This window comes from Pelobates fuscus, chromosome 5 (genome assembly GCF_036172605.1).
Source record: "Pelobates fuscus isolate aPelFus1 chromosome 5, aPelFus1.pri, whole genome shotgun sequence".
NCBI lineage: Eukaryota > Metazoa > Chordata > Amphibia > Anura > Pelobatidae > Pelobates > Pelobates fuscus.
Genome location: NC_086321.1, coordinates 51,726,381 through 51,748,135, shown reverse-complemented (window position 1 = coordinate 51,748,135; position 21,755 = coordinate 51,726,381).

Below are 21,755 nucleotides of genomic sequence, written 5' to 3'. Positions count from 1 at the left end.
ACTATGCGTGCAAGCTACTGTGAGACCAGATATGAGTGGCAATGTGCACTTGCAGAGGTTGGCAGAGTACATGCTGTAGGCCTGACACACCCGCTTGAAGACAAGTAACTGCTATTCAATCTATAGCAACAGTGAAAAAAGTTTTTTGGTTTTAAATGCACGCTATTTTGACACCAGATATGAGTGGCAATGTGCACTGGCAGAGGTTGGCAGAGTACATGCTGTAGGCCTGACACACCCGCTTGAAGACAAGTAACTGCTATTCAATCTATAACAGTAAAAAAATGTTTTTTTGTTTTAAATGCACGCTATTGTGACACCAGATATGAGTGGCACTGTGCACTGGCAGAGCTTGGCAGAGTACACGCTGTATGCCTGACACACAGACGCTTGCAGACAACTAACTGCTATTCAATCTATTACAGTGAAAAAAAAATTTGTTTTTAAATGCAAGCTATTGTGTCACCAGATATGAGTGGTGGCACTGGGCAAGTGGGCACAGTATCCACTGTGAGCCTGACACAGAAGCTGGCAGACAACTGCAATTAGATTACACACACACAAAAAAAACAGACTGATGTTCTTGCCCTAAAAAGGGCTTTTGGGGTGCTGTCCTTACAGCAGAGATCAGATGAGTCCTTCAGGACTGTAGTGAATACACTAGCCTAGCTATACATTTCCCTATCAAATGAGCAGCAGCTACACTTTCCCTCCTCTATCTAAGAATGCAGCGTCAGAATGAATCTAAAATGGATGCTGTACAGGAGGTGGGAGGGTCTGGAAGGGAGGGTCTGCTGCTGATTGGCTCGAATGTGTCTGCTGACTGTGAGGCACAGGGTCAAAGTTTAGTCAATGATGACGAATAGGGGGCAGATCGAGCCGCGCATGTGTTCGCCCGCCGTGGCAAACGCGAACACGCTATGTTCGCCGGGAACTATTCGCCAGCGAACAGTTCGGTACATCACTAGTTGTTACACTTCAGCTGTGCATACGCCTTGGATTTTTTAATTCATTTTTTTTTTTTTTTTTTTTTAACAGGACATTTATTATCTTAGCCTCTGTGTCTCTTGTGTATTTGCTCACTCTGGTTGCCATTGCTGTCAACCTTTGCTTAGCTGGTTCCATAGCTTCTGATATGGGCATACTCTTGTATTTCCTCAGTAGTCAAGATCTATCCTTGATGTTTCCACCTCTGTGAAGTTGATCAAGCTTACTAACGTGTTTACATGTTGACACATTGTTTTGTAATATGATGAAGCTAAAGTTTATTTTTTCATCGGTGTCAAAAGAGTTTTTAAATATTATAACTATATATATATATATATAAACAGTTTGGATATTGCATGTGATTTTTAAGCTATATGGTTTTTAGTGACAAGATTTGTCATTTTTATTTCATTTCTGTTTTCCATTCTTAGGTTATCTGTAAGAAACAAATCACAGTTCAGCTAAAAGAAACAAACAGAAACAATATTACTTTTGACAATCACATTCTAAACTACAGTACTGATGTTTATTAAAGAAAAGTCCATCAATCTTAAACGGTGCCATAATTATCAAATAGTACTTTATTTAGCTTTTGACATCACACTTTTTTAGACCTTGAAAAAGATAAATCATTGGATAAACATGTATTAGGCTAGAGTTCATTTATATTTTGTTCAATTTTCTGTTATATCTGGAAAATGCTTCTTGATCCAGTGAAACACTATTACAAAATAAACTCCTATTTAAATAAAATAAGAGACTGGTTATTACTAAAATGTCAATTGCAGTTGTTTTTTGCACATACACATATTTAATTTCAGGTATGGGTAATAAATGTGATATATAGCTCATGAGCCAATATATGTCAATTATTGCTGCTCGCAATAGTAAATCGACTTTGACCATATTTTCTAGCAGCAATGTGAATCATAATGACATCGGATTTTAAAATTCATGTATAGAACTTTTTTTCCTTATGTCACATAAATCTTTAATCAAAATTGCAAACGTAGTTTCGCATTATACATTAATGTAATCAGCATTCATTGCCATTGCAACAGAGGCATACACGTGTTGTTTAATTTAATAATGTTTAAACTCAAGTCTGGTGCAAAGTGCAATAAAAATGCAAAAAACAGCATTATTTTAACCAAAGAGAAATTATGAAATGACCTTATGTATCAATTCTGTCAGCCAAGCTATTTCCTCTACTACTTTCAAAACAGACCATATAATGAAAAAGAATGTTAAGCCTACAGGATAAAACCCTTTTTACATTAATCTGCATACCGTTTGCACAGATTAGCTAGTAATCCTATACACATGAGCTCTGCATATCTTTATATATATATTTTGCATAAAGACTATGTAGACACTTCTCTAAATCTAATTTTCATTACTAAAGGGAAGAAACCCTGAGGAAACAAGTTTCATGGGTAGTAGTAATTGTTTCCATTTTGACAAGTTTACAAACTTGTTTAAATATAAATAAATATATTCTGAATTTATTCTAAAATAAATATTTTAGAAAATATATGCATACAGACATTATTACATCAAACAAATTATATTAATTATAATTAATTATTATAATAATTATAATAACAGCCACAGAGAATCTGTTTATCCCACAATAAACATTTTAATTGTTTATACATTAATGCTGTATATCTAGTTTTTTGGTGTTTTTTGTGTGTGTAATTTTAAACTTGGAAAATTGGGGGCCCTCAGGACTGGCGCTAACATAAGGTGGGACAGTCGGAATACTTAGGGTGTTCCGACCCAGATTGAGCCAAATACTAGTGACAGGTAGGAGACGGGTGCACAGAGGTCCCCCTTCCTGCCAATCACTTCTTGTAGTGGGGCCTCACATGCCACAGCATAGGATATTTTCCTCTTCTTGGTCTGACAGAAAGCTGCTCACAGTGCATGCAGTGAAAAAGATCTTCTACCATGGTCCGTGAGGCCACTCTACAGATAGGAGTAAGAGACACAAAAAGAGAGGGGGGAGAGCAAGAGACACAAGGATATTAAGAGATAGAAAGAGGGGGTTAAGAGACACAGGGGTGTTAGGAGACAGAGGGGATTTATTACGAGAAATGTGTGGTTAGGCCATGCTGCTGAGGTAGAAAGATGCATGGCAGAGGAGCTCCTCTAATGTTTGGTGAATTAAGCCTTAACCCCTTAAGGACCAAACTTCTGGAATAAAAGGGAATCATGACATGTCACACATGTCATGTGTCCTTAAGGGGTTAAAAGCAAGTTCAACTGATATTTTATGGCAGCCTATGGTCCATATTTAAATCGCTATACAATACAGTCCAGGCCCTTAGGATCACCTATTTTGCAGTTTTATTGGAATAACAGGAGAAAATGTGCAATGTTTCGATCTCTACTGAGCTTGAAGAAGATCTCCGTAGCGATCGAAACATTGCATGTTTTTCCTGTTATTCCAATAAAACTGCTGCATAAGTTATCCTGAGTGCCTGGACAATATTGTTCTTTTTTTTCCATTTGAGTGGGGTTAGCCAGCCCATGACCAGGACTAATATGATCTTTATTTTTTGAGATTTAGGCTTGTTCAGACTGACGTTTGCATCTTATAATTAGGAATTATCCATGGAGGACTTCTCTAAGGCTTCTCTAAGGAGGGACTGAAGTGAGGGAGGTGGCCAATCCCTTGCCAGGTGGTGTTCCTGCCTGGGCTCCCTTCCTATCCTCCTGGGTAGGTGGGGATGATTCTGGCCTACACTGACCATCTCCAACTACAAAGTGGCCAGCTACAAAGTGTTTATGCTACTACATGTTACTTGTATGGAGCCTCCAAAATGACTAATGAGCTTAATTGTGCTGACTGGGATTTATTGAATGCTTTTGACCAACTGTGCTATGCTTTTTGGCAGAAGCTGGATATCAAACCTGTATCTAATGTACCACAGCACACTTCATCATCTGTTCTAACTTACCAAGCTGGATTCTGTGGAGGGTCTTGGGCCCACATCACCTGTTACCGCAGTACAAAAAAGTGGAGAGACCAACTTTATTCAATTCCGGCAATTGGGGTCACCCGACCCCGGCACAGCATCCACACCTGGAAGGTGTTCTATTCTATTTGAATAGAAGAACCATAAGGGGCAATTTAGGGTGCCTAGTGCGCTCTCAACCCGCTGAGTAATTGGCTATACTCCAAAAGGCAGTCGTACAGTATTTCAGGACACTACCTCTACTAACATTTCATTTTCGGGGCAGAAGATTATTTTCCTGCTTTTATTTTATTTTGACTTACTAAGCCCATGAGATAAGATTCAAATGTCTGATACATGAAAATGTAGTATGACCTAATTTTACTCAAGCTAATATTAGCTAATATAGTGCAGGTGAATGTAGTTTGCCAGTTAGATTATGCTTATCTCTGCTACCACTTCCAGTTCATAATCTGCACTATTCCTTACTATTTCTATTATAAAATGAGCTATCACTTCACTTTATATAAACATACTGTTTATATTGGTTACTTGCAATGCTATGTATTGCCTAATCTGAATATCAAGCAATTACCTCAATAAAAAGTGATAAAAAAAGATAGAAATAAAAAAGAGAGATATACATAGGGGAATTAAGAGACATGTAGTATTAGGAGACACAGGACCTTAAGAGATACAGTGGAGTAAAATACACAAAGAGTGGATTAAGATACCTAAGAGGGGCAAAAGAATGGTAAGATACATTAAAGGGGGTAAAACACACTAAAAAGGGTAAGTCATTCAATAGGGGGATAAGAGACAAATAAGGTGATAAGATACCACAAAGGTTTGATGAAGATACAAAAAAAAAAAGACCAGGAAATAGAATGGCAAAAGAGGAAACAATACACAAAAGGCGGTGACAGAAAAAGTAACAAATGGGGCAAAATGATGAGTAAGAGGGACCAAGTGACTTTGTCAAAGGGGTGGTCTTAACATGGAATGGCCATATGGGGTGACTAAATTCTCATATTTGTTTTCTAAAATAGGAGATTTTAAGAATGCTTCTATAAGATTTTATGATTCCTATTTTGGAGTGTTAATTTGGAATCCATTCCAGGTGCCACATTGAAGATGACTACAGAAAGGATACATTTAAGAAGAGTATAGAGAAGCAGTTTAAGCAGTGAGTTAGCATGTTTATCTTCCTTGATAATGTAGGACCTACCAATATGGGGAAACTTTGATGCATTGGTAGGCTTAACATGGTATCACCATATGATGTAACTAAATCACCATATTTGTCTGATTAGATAGGTGATTTTAAGTTGCCTTCTAACATTCTAAACTGATTTTGTTTGCATGTGCTCTTTTCCCTTTATCTGTATGATGCATATATCTAAACATTGTTCGTTCTTTATATTAGTGGCTTCAAGATTTGCATCTCAACGTATTATGTTCTTCATTTACAAAATGTAGAAAGTGGATATATTATTGGTAACATAAAGTTTGCATATCCCTAGCAGAAGTGTAAGCACTACACTGTTTTGGATGTGTAGATATGCTCCACCATATATTGCCACCACTACTGTACTCACGGGGGAATGACTTGCAGTAACTTCTACTCACCATAAGTGGGTGGCTGAATGTACCACGTACAGTGACAGACTCAAAAGGCAGTGTATCAGAAAATAACCATATAATGATATTGTCCATCAAGGATGAAACCATCCATGCGATCATCTGATAAGATTGTACTTAAATCTGAAAAGATAACAAATGGGAGCAATATTTACATGTCCCTAGCTAATTATTATGCACTGCACACTGATGACATTTCTTAATTCTTATCCAGATCCTAGAGAAATGTGTGAGGAATCAGATCTCATAACATGTTTGAGATAGTAAGCATCAGAGATTTTTCCTTTCCAGTATGAGAACATAGATGGGTTTGCCGAGCACATTCAGGGCACTCTCTATCTTTATTGCTAGTAATATAAATAGCACTGGTTGGAGTATTTTCAAGGAAATATAAAAGATAAAAGCCAAATTTAAATTGCAGCTACATTAATTTGCATTGCACATTATGTTCTATCTTAGAAAATGCAAAAGGGTTGTAAAATTAACTTCGTGCAGCTATCCAAAATGGTATTATTATAATACTTTAAACAAACCTATTACTCAATATGCAATTTCAGTTTTAATGGGAGCCCGATTTAGATTATTTCTACATAGAGAAGAGCACATTAGCACCATTATAGCATATCCATATTCGGAAGCATTAGTACTCTACAAAGACACCCATCTACTTAAAATTGCTCTTGTGAGTTAATGATGCAGCATTAATAGGCCATTTTATTGTGATAGAAACTTATGTAGCTATATTTTAAACACTTATTTTTTATTTATTTTTTATCCTGAACATTTATGTTTTAGCACTGCCCTGATATTAATATATCAAGTTGGCAGGCAAATCATGCATTATATGGTATAGTGCACAGATGTCACCAAACATACAGTACAACGTTTGAAAACATAATTTGCCTGTTATATAGATAAAAACCCAAATTAAACAAAGCTAACCTATCCAAAAACAGCAGGTCTTGGACCACATAGAGACGATTTAACCCAACAGAGAGCATATCGATGTCCGTGCTGGCAAAGGTTATACATATCTAAAACAAGGAATTAATTGAATTAATTAGGTAATTAATACATTAGGTTTTAGATGGGGAAATGGGAAGTGAGCAGTGCAAATGGGGAGTATAAAAACAAGACAAAGAATTACAAAGTTCAAGAAGCTATGATCCAGAGAGTATTGATTTAGCCAGTTTTGACGCATTGTATTATTTCTGTTGATAACAACTGTTACCAAAGTCCATTGAGTCCATGGTGTAATTTAAAAAAGATAAAATCATATTTTGTACATTTAAAAATAAAAATAAACATATTAAATGGTAGTAGAACCCCTCAAAAAACTGTTTAGTTTTTAAACCCATCACTGTCTTACATGTGGCATTAGGGAAGCAGTGGCCGAGTATTGAGACGCACAATTTATGACTTGGCCTGTACACCCACTCTCACTTTTCTAGAATATAATGTGACCATCTACCAATGATGATATTAATGTAAAATGTTAGATCACCATTAGGGATTTTTCTAGACACAATTTGTACATTAGAATGAAGCTTTTAATTTCATCTTTATACACTAAATTGAAATATATGTTTAATGTTAAAAATAAACTAACTGCAAAACTGCTAAATTTCTTTGGTAAAAAAATAAACCATAACAGTGGTAAGTATGTATTAATTTATTCTAGAATTGCTTCTTATAATAGTTATTTTCTAGAGTTTTAGTACTATATAGGACTGCATCAGCAGGAGACTTGTAGTACAAATTATAAATTAATCAAACTGATTAATTCATTTAAATAATTGAATTGAAAATGAAACAGAAAATTTGAAGTGACTTAAGTAACCTATTAGTTAGCAAGCTTATATTAGAAAATTGGTCCCTTATATATAACGTTCTTTCTTCCAAACGTAATTCCTTTCAGCATTTTAAACGGAATATGAATGATTGCTTCTTACAAGAGAAGAAGGCTAAATCTTTAATAGACTCCCGCTGGTCTGCATAACATTGTAATTTAATTGAAGTCAGAGAAAAATGTTCATTCGCTATGTTATTGGTTATTTTCTTTATAATCTGTTTATTATTATCCAAAGTGGTTTGAAATTAGAAATGAAAGAACATGATGCTAAAAAGTTTTTTTTTCATAGTATTAATCAGGGGACGGTAATACCATATAAATCCTAGCAAATGCATGCCAAGATTTTAAAATAAATCTAGGTAGTGACATCCATATGACAAAAGTTTGAGGTTGACTGTGCCAAATCCATAAAAAATATATCTTTTTTTTCCTTAAAACATTCTGTAGGATTTACAACTTGTGTATCACAAATGTCATAATGAATAATGCTTCTTTGAAAATCACATTTGTATAATCTTGCAAATTAAGGAACAAAACATAGGAATATATTCAATAAAAAAAAAAAAAGACCATGGCTGTTGCTAAGGTAAATATTTAAAACAAAATTAGGACACCTACTGGATAATAGAGCTAGGAACAGCCATGTTTGCATTTGAGAATACTAGGTGATGCGGGGAGTGGGTATTAGTTAGACCAAGCATCCTCCAGATAGTGCTGCATTGCAAATCCCTTGATACTCTGGACATTTATTGCATGTAAATTATCCTTGAGTTGTCAGACATTGACATCTATGGGGGAAGAGTCTGACACCCCTGTGATAGATGAAATGCATTCTGATAATGGAAAGATGTAGCAAAAAAAAAAAAAGAAAGCTGAAAATAAAAAATAAAAAGCAAGTGAGCTTTAATTGCATTTAAGAAGGATTTTTTTTTCCAAGATTGTTGCAAAAATGGAAGTGCTTCAAACTGGGTTTTTTTTACCTTATTTTGGATCAACAGCAAAAAACAAATGCGAGGAAGACTGAACTTGATGGACGCAAGTCTCCTTTCATCTATGTAACTTTGTAACTATGCGTAGACGTGCGCAGCCTGATCTTGAAAAAGACCCTGTATGGGGTCGAAACGTTGATTGATTTTACTACACATGTAAACCACAGTTAAGAATAAAATACCATTTGGATGAAGACCTGTGAGTGCACCTTTCTTCTATTTTTCTACATATTGACGCCAAGGTTGCAGGTTGCACCCAGGCAGATTACAACATTAATGTTCATTGAGGGGTGAGTGCCAAGAATATCGTTGTGTATATATATATATATATATATATATATATATATATATATATATATATATATATACATACACATACACATACACACACACACACTGCTGTTGCTGCTATACAAATAATAATTAAGACTGAATGTAGTTTAAACTAAATGGCTATGGGAGTTATATCTGCCTGGTTTTGGTTTCCCTCTTCTCCACATGCCAAATTAAGTTGTCTTAGTCGGCATAACAGTACAAAGAGTCCCCTGATTAGCATGTTCGGATTGTTGCTGTTCGTTCAATTCTGGTGACAAGGTTAGGATCTAGTGACAGTTTAGAGCTGCTCCAGCTCTATCCTCTTGTTAGGTAGAAATGGACTGGGAAGACTGAAGGGCATGATAATCATCACAGTTTACAGAACAACACTGTGGTATCTTCTTGTGCCTTGCGTATGTAAGCCAAAATGGTGGAATTCTTGTAAGCAGATTCTCTTTAGCCAGAGCCAATGTTTAACCTTACATATGTATCAAGATCATGTATCATATACGTTCTGTTCCAAATCATTTGATTAACAACACTTGGAAAAAAAATACAAATGACTAAAATCCTACTGGTGCCATGGACAATAAAACTGGGTTATATTTCAAGAAAATATGATTTTTATTTTTTTTTAAGACAAAGTACAGGCTCTGTAGCATCATATTTTACAGGGGGTGTCAAGTATTCATCTACCGGTCTGATTATATGTCCTGTCTGTCTGACAAAGAATCCAAATATGTGTCTGCCTTGTCCTTTGTCATTCTTTCTATCATCATATGACATTGAAAATATTTGTTGAAGAATATACATTTGTTGTAAATTTGCAACAGAAATCATGTGACAAAAACATTTCCATCAATTCACAGAGTGAGGTGCATTCAATATTATAGAAAATCTTTTTTTCTAATCTAATTGCTAGTATAAATTGAACTTTTCATTCTGAATAATAATTTATTTGTTTCCAATGCTTTAACTTGTTTTATTTTTTCACATTATACTTGCTCTGTTTACTAAAACACAATTTGTTTCAAAGTCCTTCAGGTATCAAAAGAAAGATGCCTACTAATGGCACTGACCAATTATTTATCATGGCACAGAACACAAATGTATATCCTTTTAGTTGCTTTAATTGACAAGATTCCCTTTGCCTGTAATTAAGGCAGTCAATTAGTCATGTCATTGCATGTTTTTTTGTAGTAGGATACTGTCAGGTCAAGCCCTTTGTTGGCCCAGCTACAGTCCATGACTGATTGTTAAGCCATTGCTATTGATTTGGTTGTGGCACTGTTTTTTTTTTTTTCCAAAGTGTAATTATATTATATGTGATTATAAATAAAAATGACAACACTTTGCAAATAACAATACATTGATGTATTTTGAGCCTTCACTGTATCTCCATAATATTTAATGATCAATTATTTGTCAGAATGAAAGTACTATCTCTGTACTGATTTACATTATATAAACACAAACATACATTACACACAATGTAATACAAATACTTGTTTTTCTAAATTCCAAAGCTATTCAAGCAACCCCGTTAAAAGATAAAAGTACAATACCAAAGTATATTAATAAAAAAATGTCAGTCACACTCATGTCATGTGTATATATATATATATATATATATGTTCTACTGAATTCTCCTGATTTGCCCTTGCATTACCCACATGTGGTACACTTGTTTACAAAACTTAATGAAGGGTGTTATTTAATATCTAAGAGTTATTTACTTCACTGTATGTATTTCACAGTAAAGTATAGTAAATATTATCATGGAAGTATGCTATTATGAAGATTAGCCTGATCCGTAGAGAACACGCTACAGATCTGTTAAGTATATACAAACACATTGTCTTTGAATAGAGTTTAAGACACATACTGTGTACAATGCTGGCAAATTTTAAGTATTCTGTTCAACCATTCAACAATTTCAGCAGCTTTCATGTCAAGTACATACTTGAGAGTCTCTCTCTCTCTCTCTCTCTCTCTCTCTCTCTCTCTCTCTCTCTCTCTCTCTCTCTCTGTTCATTTTTTATTGGGTATCATGACAACCAGTCAGGGCTGTCTTTAATATTGATTGGACCCGGGGCAAGCATTTGCTTGGGCCCCCTGGACCCCGCCATCTTAAAGGGGTTACTGTGCTAGGGTGGTGTGAATGAGACAAAGTTGGGCAGTGAGTGTGACAGACTTGGGGGCATTAAATTGACACGGTGGTATGGTATGGTTGATGGGTGAGTGTTACAGGGCTGGGGTGAATGTGGCATGGTTAGAGGAGGAAGTGTGACACGATTAGGGATTGATTCATGTGACAGGGTGTGTACAGCATGATTGGGGGGATGAGTGTGACAGAGTTGGAGGGGTTAATGTGATTGGGTGAGTGTGGCACGGTGAAAGGGGGTGAGTGTGACAGAGTGATGGAGGATGAGTGTGAAAGCATGGAAGGGTATTTGTGACAGTGCGAGAGAAGGTGAGTGTGACAGCATTGGGGGAGTTAAAGGATCACTATAGTGTCAGGAAAACAAAGCGGTTTTCCTGACACTATAGTGCCCTGAGTGTGCCCCCACACTCAGGGTCCCCTTCCCGTGGCGCTGAAGGGGTTAAAACCCCTTCAGTTACTTACCTTAATCCAGCGCCGGCTCCCTCTGCGCTGGTAACCTCTCCTCCCCCGCCGACGTCAGCTCCCATGTCCGACATCAGCGGAGCCAAATGCGCATGCGCAGCAAGTGCCGCGCGCGCATTCAAAGTGTCCATAGGAAAGCATTTCTCAATGCTTTCTTATGGACGCTCTGCGTAATGGAGGCATAATATGCCTCCAGTGTTGCAGATGCGCCGCTAGTGGCTGTCCGGAAGACACCACTAGAGGCTGGATTAACCCCAAATGTAAACATAGCAGTTTCTCTGAAACTGCTATGTTTGCATCAGAAGGGTTAAAACCTGAGCTGAAGTGGACATTGAGCTGAAGTGGTCTGGGTGACTATAGTGTCCCTTTAATGTGAGTTTTGTTGAGTGAAAGGGGTGGCATTGTGTGGAGGGTGACATGAGTGTATGTGTGCAGTGTTGAACATGCAGGGGTGTATTTGTGTGCAGTGTTGGCATTAAAATACTGGGATGTATGCACTGCCACATGCACAGGTATGCACACACACTCAGAAACACACAGATACACAGGAGCAAAAAAACACTGACACATAAATATACATTCAAAAGAAAATATACTGACGCACAGGTACACATACATACAGGTATATAAACACACATGTATAAATACATACACAGATACAAAGACATACATATACACACTGACCCACAAGTACATACAAACATGGACACATAGGTACATACAAACACAGGTACACATATACTCTGACACACAGGTAAACATACACTATGACACACGTACACAGACACTCTGACACACAGATACACATACACCGACATAGAGATACACATACACTGACACACAGATACACATACACTGACATACAGATACACATACACAGACATAGATACACATACACAGACACACAGATACACAGACACACAAACACAGACACACAAATACACAGATACACAGACACACGGGTACACAAACAGACACACGGGTACACAAACACACAGATACACAAACACAGACACACAGATACACAAACACAGACACACAGATACAGACACACAGATACACAGATACAGACACACGAGTACACAAACACAGACACAGAGGTACACATGTACTCTGACACACAATTACATACAAATACAGACACATAGGTACACATACACTGTGACACACAAACACACATACACTATAACAGACAGATACACATACACTCTGGCACATGGGTACACAAACACACAGGTACACATACACACACATATATGCACAATCTCACATACACATGTACATATATAAATAGTAATTTATGTTTTCTTACTTTTGCTGCAGTGCACTGGGGTCCAGGGGGAGCTGGCTGACCTAATGTGATGGGTGTCAGCCTCCTTTAGAATACCTCATGTCTGCCACCTCCTCCTCTTCCTCCTCCTTCACACCGGGCTCTCTATTAGCTGGCCGGAAGGAAGTGACCTGTACTCACTCCTCCCAGCAGGCAATGCGATCCCAGCAATGATCCGCAAGGGAGAGGGGCCCGGCCGTGGGGAAACACATTGTTAGGGGCCCGGCCGCGGCCCTCATGATTAAAGGGGCCGCGGGAAATATAATGATAGGAGTCTGGCCGCGGTTTGTCTGGGAAGGGGTCCGGTGAAAAATTAAAGGGCCCGCGGGGCTCAAGGGGCAGATGCTTTGGGCCCCCCAGGAATAAATGGGCCCGGGGCAGCTGCCCCTTTTGCCCCGCGTTAAAGACGGCCCTGCAACCAGTGAGTAAGTGTATCCTGCTGCATGTGGTTATCATATTTCTTGGCTGAGTATACTTGTGACACTCTCTTATGTCACATGGGATTTTAGAATTCATGTCTTAAAGGTGGTTAGTACACTTGTCCATTTGTTTGTTGGGTTAAAGTCTACTGTCATAAGGTATACATTGTTTGTATGTATTATTTTAGCTCTGTCCTGATGAAAGTTTTGCTGCTAAAACTGAAACATTGACTATTTTATTTGAGCAAATAAAAGCTAAGTTATAAGCTACCTTTCCTTATGAAGGCCTGAGAGTGCTATCTATATACTGGATATTTTGAACACCTCGTGTAGCTCAATGGGCTATTAAATTCCAAACAAGGTCAGGCGCAAATAAGGAGTTTGTCATATATTTTTCTTTAATGCTCCAAAAAGGTGAAAATTACATCAAGGTTTCAGTCTTTGAGCAAGACCTTTATCAAGACACCGGATGTGTGTAGGATGAGAATGGGAGGGACCATGAGAAAAAGCTGAAGGATGTAGTAATGACATCACCAACATAAGACAACAAACCGTGATGTAGTAAGCATCCCATGAACAGCGACTATGCGCCTCTCTATGATGTGCGAGAGAGCAAAATAGGCATAGCACCCTATAACCAAATATACTATGTGAGGTGAAAATCCCAAGAGTGTTACAACATGCATCATTACTGAAAGAACAAGACTATAGAATACCGATATATGTTAGTAAAGCGAGAAAAGATGGGTGAAACCAAAAGATGTGCCTCCCACCACGATGAGAAAGAGAATTCGAAAAGGATACAAATAGCTAGAATATAGTATGTATAAATGTTGCAAATAATTAAACTTGCAAATGGACAGGAATGTAGTGAATAGTTGTCAAGATAAGAGACACAAAATAACACAAATTACAGCTATACTGCATGAAAATATCATGTACCGAAAACCATGCTGTAATATCTCACCAGCTTCATTTTGAGCAAGGACAAATAATCAACAGTAAGTACACCCAGATAACTTAGACTGTAGGCAGATAATAATGGAAAAATAATGCCTGGAAACTTGTGAAGTAGAAATCCATAAACAATCGGCTATAAAAAAAAAGAAAAGTTGAGGGGGCGTGGCCGACCACGGAAGCTAATGGACGCACACTGAACTAGCTCCTGAGGACCCGGGCCCCAATCCACTTTAATCGGAGATTAATATTCATCATGGGCAACCAAAAGAAGCAGGGTGCAACACACGGGCACCCAGGGAAGACTCCCAACTCCAAATCGGGGGCACTTACCTGGTACTTTAAAGAAAACTCCGATCGAGGGGAGGAGGCCTAGGACACCTCGCGTAATGGCGGACACGGATCTGCAGCCTAGCAGTCCCTCACCCTCGGATCTATCCCACAACTCATCGGACGCAATTAACGACACAGACATCAAAACTCTATTGAAAAACTTACCGTCCAAGAGTGACCTACAAGTAATGATGGGTAAATTGGAAGCCACGTTCCATTCCAAAATGGAAGCCGTGAGCACGGAGGTCCGTCAGTTAGATCTCAGAGTCGTGGACCTGGAGGAAGAGAGAGACATAATTCAAGCTCAACTAATAAACATATCTTCAACATTGGATTCCCATGCTTTACACATGGCGACTACCCAGAGGCATATAGACGACCTAGATAATCACGGTCGCAGAAATAGCCTAGACCCAAGGTGAGAGCCTAGAATTAATTCTGTCAGAACTCTTTAACCTTATTCTTGGGGAACAAAGTGACAATCAAATCTTACTAGATAGAGCCCACCGTTCCCTACGTCCCAGGGGTCGAACACCTGAAACCCTGAGAGACACCATTTGCAGGATTCACTACTTCTCGATTAAAGAGAATATCCTCAAGAAACCTCCCAACCTCTCCTTTTCCACGGGCACCCTATACAGATCTATCCCGATACACATTACAAGCCCGCAGAGCCTTAAAGCCAATTACTGAGCATTTAAGAAACCGAAACATCAGGTATCGATGGGGATTCCCTTTTGCTCTAATTGTGAACCACAAGGGCAACTTACTCTCAATCTCATCTATACTAGACGTCCCGCAGTTTCTCCAGATACTGGACTTACCTGTCACTACTGTCATGGACTGGAACGGATTACAACCTCAGCATGAAGCAAATAGTCTTCCCCAGAGGCAACGCTGGACCACACCTGCAAAAAAAAGAAGAAACGATCAACGATTTCTCTCACCACAGCAAAGTTCTAGATCATCGACGGATAGAGTAGCTCAACGGAATCCACACCCCACTGAGTAATCGGGGGAATATTCCCTCTGCATACAGTCTAAACTCACTGCCCGAAAAATACACATTGTCTGACCAGACGTTTAAGAGAAGCTCTCCCCCACCTGACGCCAAATTTAATTCCCTATTCTATATTCCTTACCGTTAGCTGATCAAACAGAAGAACGGATAAACCTATTTACCATCTCCTGCACGCAACACAAGTTAGCACCCTGAATCATCACCATAAGATCACCTACAATCAGGGACTGTGTGCAACAAGCCGTGGACTTAAACACGATCTCTCAACATAATTGAGTCAACCTCATCGGCAAGAAAGGACTCAGACAGGGTCTTTATAGACCGAAAGAAGATGCTCACGAAGGCTATGGACAATTTCTCTAGGGTCACCTCTATTGGCCAGGTCGTATATACAGTAATATGTGTAATAAGTGTTATATTGAATATTAACTAATATCCCCTGTAAGATTTGAGATGATCAAGATATTATCTTATGTACTGACATTAGAACTCTAGGACTAATAAGATCCATACTAGTCATAGCTGAATATAAGGAAAGTATCCGACTTCTACCAGTTAACATTGGTAACCTCCTCTACCCCCCTTTCCTACTGTCCACACTCACCACTCTAATCCCCTCTTCCCCCACCCCCCTCTCCTCCCCCCGATCCGTACTCATCTACTCTCCCCTACCTTTCCATCCATTTCCCTAAAGCCACTGGTCATACAACCTTTTCTCATATCTCCCAAAGGTTACACTAAATTGAGGGATTCTTGTGCCCGGGATCCTTTGACATGCCACTGTGAACCCCATAATTGTAATAGGGTATCTATCTTCTGCGTCGAGATAAGATACCTTTACTCTCACTATTTGAGAGGACCTCCAGAAGCTGTTGTTACAGTAATTCCCTGCTTTACCCACTTCCCATCTCGCCACTCCTCTTCCCTCCTCTCTCTCCCCTCCCTCTCCTCTCCCTTTTTCTTACTTTACCTTAAACACGTGTGATTAAACAGATAGATATCACGTTTTCAACTGAGTGTCCCCTCAGGGACAATATTACAGCCTCAAGCTCTGATAAAACCCAATCCTCTCCTCAGGTGCGTGAAGCTATAAAATAAACTGGGAGCCTCCCAGACACGCAACAAGCTCACCACCTATTACACTGTTATACCTTAGGGTAATTGTATATGTTTATCTAGTTATTTTGTTAAATAGTTTAATTGTTTAATTGCTCGCTGACACCTTGTTAAATTGTGACGGTTTAACAGACTTTAACTGTTATACCGCTGATACAGATAATCGAGGGAACGTTTTACTAATAGTATATTTAGAGAATAACTCTAGACACTTATATTCTACCACAACTTACACAAGCGAGGGCAAACATACCCCCAATATAGCCTCATAATCATATAATATACCTATATCCCTTTCATCCAGTTCAGTAGACCTGACACAAGACAATGACCTCACTGACGATACTAACACAAAATGCCAAAGGTCTTAACACCCCCGAGAAAAGATCTCTAGCACTGTCAGACTTTCGTAGATTGAAAGCAGACATTGTTTTTATCCAGGAAACTCACTTACGCAAAGGAACTGCCACAAAAATACGCAACAAAGATTATCCCCAGGGCTTCTATGGACACTATTCCGAATCTAAATCACGAGGGGTAGTAATACTGATAAGTAGACATTCCCCATTTACTCTCCAAGAACAACTAACAGACGATTCAGGAAGATTTTTATTTGTGAAGGGTACGATAGGCAATGTCAAATTGACACTAGTCAATATCTATGTACCCAACAAAAAACAGAACCAATTCTTGAAAAAAAACCTTCACAAGCTATCGGACTTTCAGGAGGGTATCCTACTAATAGGTGGAGACGTAAACATCTCCCTAGACGGAACATTAGACACAACAGCCAAACTTCAACCATACATGACCCAAATTAGAAAGCAAATAACCTCCACATTATTTGAGGCACAACTATACGACTATTGGAGATTACTACATCCTTCGCGTAGGGACTACTCCTTTTATTCACCTCCCACATGCACATATTCCCGTATAGATTCATTTTTTCTTCAACACAGATACTTGTCTCTAGCGACAGCAGCAGACCCATGCCCCGATGACACTGAAACTTAACATCCCAAACCTACCCCATCCCTCCAACCAATGGAAACTAAACGACCTACTACTAAACGATGAGGAACACTTAGCTAGAATAGAAAAAACAGCTAATGACTACTTTGCTGAGAACACACAACCAGACACGAATCCACCTCTCATATGGGAAGCCCACAAAGCTGTAATGAGGGGGGAACAAATCCGAATTGCCTCCTCCTTTAAACATAAAAGAGAACAAAGAATTGCTCAATTGACACAAGAGCTGAAGACTCTAGAATCTAAACATCAAGATCACAACTCACCACTTGACGCCTATAAAACGATTTTGTCAAAAAGATCCGAGCTCACGACCACATTACAACTCCATGCTAAACGCAAGGTCTCTCTTACAAAACACTTATACTATACAAAGGGGGGAAAAGCAGGCAAACTTCTAGCGCAATCTTTGAAACAGGACAAACAATCCACCTTTATCTCAGAAATAAAACTAGACTCCGGGAAACTGACTAAAAACATGCCAGATATAATTAGTGAATTTCACAAATTTTATACCAACCTCTACAACATAACCAAAGTTCAGCCGTCCACAGAGGAAATTCTTACATACCTACACCCAAGGATTAAAAAAACGATCCCACTTAACGAAGCTGCCTTCTTAGACGAACCCATTACACAAGAGGAATTTAATAACGTAGTCAAGACATTACCCACAGGTAAAAGCCCAGGGCCGGATGGCTATACCGGGAAATATTACAAAACATTCGCCCCGATCCTTGCTCGCCCATTCATTGAGGCGTTTAACACCCAAATGCTCTCTCAACAGATTCCCAGATCATCTCTAGAAGCAACAATCACTCTTATACCGAAGCCGGGTAAAGACCCTGCAATGTGTGGTAACTACAGACCAATCTCTCTCATAAATATCGACCTAAAAATCCTAACAAAAATCATGGCAACCAGACTCAAAATATTTCTCCCTGCCTTGATCCACCAAGATCAAGCAGGATTTGTCCCTGGCAGGGAAGCAAAGAACAACACGACGAAAATAATTAACTTGATACACTGGGCCCAAACACATAAAACCCACAGCACACTTTTGGCAATAGACGCCGAAAAGGCGTTCGATAGGGTTAACTGGTTGATACACACACACACGATGGAAGCTCTGGGATTCGGACCAAGGTGGATGGAATGGCTCTCGGCAATCTATTCCACTCCTTCAGCAAGGTTACGTATTAACGGACAGCTATCACACCAGGTTACGATCACAAACGGTACGAGACAAGGTTGCCCCCTCTCTCCTCTTTTGTTTATTCTCGTCCTTGAACCATTTCTTCAAGGGATACGAGACAATCCAAATATCAAAGGCCTCCGAGTCAACAACCATGACTACAAAGTCATGGCATTCGCCGATGACCTCCTATTTACTATATCCAATCCACTAACAACAATACCAGCTATTATAGCTGAGATGGAAAGTTACGGCATAGTTTCCAACTTTCAGGCCAATCTTACGAAATGTGACCTGATGCCCATCCACTCCACAAACTACATAAACACCCAACTAAAAGCAGGTTTCGATTCACTTGGCAACCTACCTCTATCAAATACCTGGGGGTACATATAGCACACAACCTAAAACACCTCTATGAACCGAACTTCCACAAATTGACTATAGATATAACCAAAGATTTACAAAAATGGCACAAACCATGTTTCGGATGGTTCTGTAGAATTAACATCATTAAAATGAATATTCTGCCGCGTCTGCTGTGCATCCTTCAGACTCTCCCAATTCAAATAAACTCAAGGTTCTTCTCCAAAGTTAGAACTCTCTTCACGAACTTTATCTTGTCCAACTCGTGACTGAGATTGGCTCATGAAACTCTAATCAAAAGTAGAGACAAAGGAGGTTTGAATATCCCAGACATCGCTTCTTATCATAAAGCGATCCACTTAAGCAGGATATATGAATGGTCACGACCGGATCCAATACACCACTGGGTACAGTTAGAGAACGTATTCTCAGGGGTCCCCTTGAGAGACAGACCGTGGCTACCCAAACAGCTACCCCACCATAAGCAACACACAGGTTCCCACCCGACTATCAGAGCCACACTTCAAATTTGGTACAAACTGGAACACACTACTAAGATATCTCCCTACCCATCCCCTTTATATCCTCTTACCAACAACCCGAAGTTTCAGGGAGGTCAATCTGGGTCGGCTTATGACGACTATCATAAAGGAACCACACTTCTACTGCGCGATGTAGTCACAAATAATACATTAAAAACGTTACAACAGATTCTCCCCAACGTACATCCATCAGGGAACCAATTACTTCATTACACCCAGCTAATACAATTCATTAACTCCCAAAAACTGGTCCCAAACGGAAACCGCCCTCTAACAGAATTTGAAACCCTCTGTGTGAATCACCAACTCTCGAAAAAGGTTCTGTCCACATTGTACCAATTGATCAACAGATCACGTTCCCCAGAACTCCCTAAATGCACACAAAAATGGTCTCAAGAACTTCAAATCGAGATCTCACAAAAACAATGGCAAGCTATTCATGTCTCTGCACAAGACCTCCACCTCTCTAATAGCTCAAGAGAGTAACTATAAGCGTATCTCCCGTTGGCATTACACCCCGGTAAAAATCCAACGTATACATAACACAGTTACTGATAATTGTTGGAGGTGCAATGGCACGACAGCCCACCATGCACATATATGGTGGCAATGTCCACACATCACCAAATTTTGGAATAGAATACACACACTCATCCAATTGATAATGGGCATCAAATTTCCCCTATCACCACTTCACCTTCTCTTCCTAGAACCTCCTCAAAGTTTAAGCAAATCCCAACGCTTACTGTTTAAGCAATTGACTATGGCGGCTGCCCAAATGATCCCCACGCTATGGAAACAGTCACGGGTCCCGACAATTAGGGAGTGGATCACAAGGGTTGAAAGCACTAAACAACTAGAAGAAATTACCTATGCTATATCAAAAAAGTATCAATGCTTCAAAATATGGGAACCTTGGGCTCAATTCATAGAGAATACTAAGGAAAACTAAACTTCCTTTCCTACTCCCCCTCTCCTCTCCTCCGATCCACCACCCACCCCTTCCCTACCAAAACCTCCCACAAGACTCTAGAACCATTCCAAGAACTTAATAGACTGGTTACACTGTTATAACCAATACAATCATATAATTTGTAGCAGCGGAAATACTTTACTTTTCAAGCAATCATTTTTCATTATGTTAGATAATTACGATCTTATGTATAACTTTTACAACCATTGTTTAACTTCTTTGTTTTATTGTATCACTATGCAACATTAGATTATTATATTGCCAATTCTTTGTACCTATGCATCATATCCAAGTTGACATTGTGAATATATTTTCTTGCCTATGCAAAAAAAAAAACTTAAATAAAAAAAAAAAGAAAAGTTGAGGAGGCGGAGTCTAGCTACTGAACAGTGCAGTCGCACGGCACATGAGCTCCTGCACTTTTGGGCCTAAACTCACCGATTGGGACCAATAAAATCAATATTTCCTAGCACACCAGGCCTTGTGCATGACAGGGGGAAGTGATGGCGGCAAAACCCAAAAACCAAGCAAGGGGCCAAACATGGCAGGACTCCTGCGCCAGAAGCGTGAGGCTGGCAGGCCCAAAATGACCGACTACCATGGGACATATTCTGAGCTGTCTGACGACTTCTCCTCGGGTGGTGAAGAGACCGACCTACCTCTGGTGCAGAGACCGCCTCCGAGCGCTCAAACTTTGGACACCTCACCCGTAACAACAGAAGTCCTGAAGTCGCTGCTGGCGGACCTGCAGAGGACCCTACAACGCAACGCTCTGGGCCGACATCCACGGTCTGACTGGCCGAATGGGGGCCCTGGAGACGGCGTCAGGCGCCTGCAAAAACCAAATCATGGCACTACAGCATGAGGTCAGGGACCTCAAACAACAGAATGAGGCGCGCGACCGCCGTTTTGCGACTCTGGAGGACGCCTGACGGGCCAACAATATCAAGATCCGGGGCATTCCGGAAAGCATCCTACCAGCAGAGATACCACACTTACTGAGACGTCTTTTCGTGGCACTGCTAACGCCGAAACAATAAGTAAAGGGGTGTATATAAAAAATACCCCTTTCTGTCTCATTAGAGATATCTTTGC